The sequence below is a fragment of the Penaeus japonicus genome, unplaced genomic scaffold (genome assembly GCF_977035675.1).
Source record: "Penaeus japonicus unplaced genomic scaffold, GWHDUDI00000001_assembly GWHDUDI00000027, whole genome shotgun sequence".
Lineage (NCBI taxonomy): Eukaryota > Metazoa > Arthropoda > Malacostraca > Decapoda > Penaeidae > Penaeus > Penaeus japonicus.
The window spans coordinates 490,677-493,176 of NW_028234429.1; the positions used below are offsets into that span (position 1 = coordinate 490,677).

The following is a 2,500-nucleotide window of genomic DNA, read 5'->3' on the forward strand; positions in this document are numbered from 1 at the left end:
CTATAGAGGGATGGCACATCGCAAGTTGCCGACCTCTTGCTCTAAAGTACCGTAGATGAAAGATGTGCAGGCAGAACGAGAGGAGGAAGGTGACTTACACCATGCCCAATGCCTACAATGTGCCCCTGTGCCAGTAGGGATGCCTGTTATTGTGACACTCACTGTCAAAAGCACAAGTTTCCTTCATCTTCCCTACCTCTTCATTTTGGATGGTTATAAGTTTCATCTTTGTTCGTGACAGCACACAAATACGAAAAAATAAAGTTGCTTTTTGGATTGCCCCCACCCCTCATAACCCATCGCGCCGCCGTTGACGTGCTGATCACATTGAGTCGAAAAAAGACCCCGGACCCGGTGAAGTCCTGGCACGTGCTACATTGTTCGGCCCCCAGCCGGAGGCCATAGCAACGTGCTGAAAACGTCCGCATTAGAAACTGATAGAATTCTTTAGTACAATTCTCGTTTTTCATACTGGTGTATAGTTTATCCTTCTAAAGAGTAAAATGGGAGATAACGTTATTAAAAAATGACGTCTCATTACATGGACCCGATAATCCGGTTACGGGCATTTTAGATTCTGTTTCTGCCAGAATTGAATGGAACCTGTGATATGAGTCGAAAGACTTAAAAATTTGGGTAAAATCAATTTATGTTAGCAGATTGCTGCCACACAAATAACAAAAAAAACAAAAATGATCTAAAAATATATAACATCTTTTTTGTTGCCCCACTAAAGAAAATAACTTAAAAAACTTTTTGTTACTTTCATTCACTGTATGCACATGTATGGTGTTCATATTCTCTTATTCTTTTCTTTTAGGAAGAAAAAAAAAATTGAAAAAAAAAACTATTTTTTGTAACTCACTAGAAGAATGCTTCCACTCCCATTGGTATTACAACTATATGAGTAAAGAATATGGAAAACGTTCCAATAGAATACACTAAAACACAGTGCATAACGCGTCTTTTTCGACTGATATACAGCCTCTGAACATAGCCCTCTACTTCTACACATGATTACACTTTAAGACCAATCACAAACCATAAGGATAGGTGGGTGAAAAACGCTCTGCGCGCCGTCAGAGCGACCCGCGCAGCGGGAAAACACCCCGGCACGAACGGTTTTGCGCGCTGAAATCTTCCCGCGTTATCGGAGTAGGCGATATTCCGCCCAGCGTGAATGGTTAAACAGTAATACTTCTACACATTGAGTATAAAAGAAAAAAAAAATGATTGAATGGACCCCTGACCTACAATTTTAGTCACTGCAGAATTAATTGGAACCTGTGATATGACAGATATAAATTTTCTATTTCTAAAACAGTTAAACACACAAAAAACACAACACAAAAATGGATTAGCTCCTAGCAATGAGTGACTACTAAATTAAAAGGAGTTGGTAAGCAAAATCAAATTATGTTGCAGAAGCTGCCTCGATCAGAAATAAAACTCATCCTGGAGCCTGTGTAAGCAAATCTATCCTCCGTCGGCAACGGGTTAATGACGGGTCAAAATGATGGTGTATGGCCATGTCACCAGGGTGCATTCACAGGTCACGGATCTTACTGTCGAGATGTTTTTGTTGGCTCAGGCAGTGGCAAGCTGGTACCCCAAGCTGTAGTACAACTTACAACCTTATCTCTGCATTGTTACATCCACTATTCCCCTAGCCCTCATCTTCCGTCTCTCTCTCTCTCTTATTTGTCTTCTAAATATAACTTTTCATTCTCTCCTTCTCCCTCTCACAACATGTCATATTTTCACGATGTTGAAAACTGAACACACATAAACGTCTTCCTGTGATCTTCTGGCAATACAGGAAGGAATGCATCATCATATACCTCCCAAGTCTCTCTCTCTAAACACACACACACATATACGGTATATATATATACATATATATCATGATATCATGGTCCCATTCTCCAGTTGGAACACTAAAGAAAGTGCCATGATGGTGTTCACTTCATCCTGCATGAAGCCCAGCCTAGTCGTTTGGGTTAACACCCAAGCAACGGCCAACCACTACACTCTTGATCACCCGGCAAGCTTGCCTGATAAAAGCCATGACGTGGCATTCCTGTCACTGGCAGGGAGATCAGCAAAGCCATAATGTGAATATCAGATCATCTGCCATTTAGGGGTTAAAATCCAATCAACATCTATCATATGCCTCTTTTCCAGGCTTCTAGATTCTTTATTAAATAGAATTCTAATAGTGTATTTTTGGGGAGACATGAATAGTCTCCCATTTCATTAAATAGTATCATGATGCTGTAATAGAAACATTCCTAAATACACATCAAAATACAGTCTATCCATCCTCATCTTTTAAATTCATGTAAGTCAACTTCAAATCTGAAATACAGATGAAAATGCAAACATCAACTCCATGGAATTTCATAGATGAAATTTGGCACAGACAGATTTCTTACAAAAATAACAATCATCTAAGACTGTCAAAAAATTGAAATATAGTACCCCCAGCTCCACTAAGCAG

General features: G+C 39.8%; 1 protein-coding gene across 2 annotated transcripts in view; it reads right to left on the reverse strand.

The window, feature by feature from the left end:
- The window catches only part of LOC122255967 (uncharacterized), a 66,817-nt gene that overhangs the window by 37,459 nt on the left and 26,858 nt on the right, over nt 1-2,500 (reverse strand). The window lies entirely within an intron of this gene.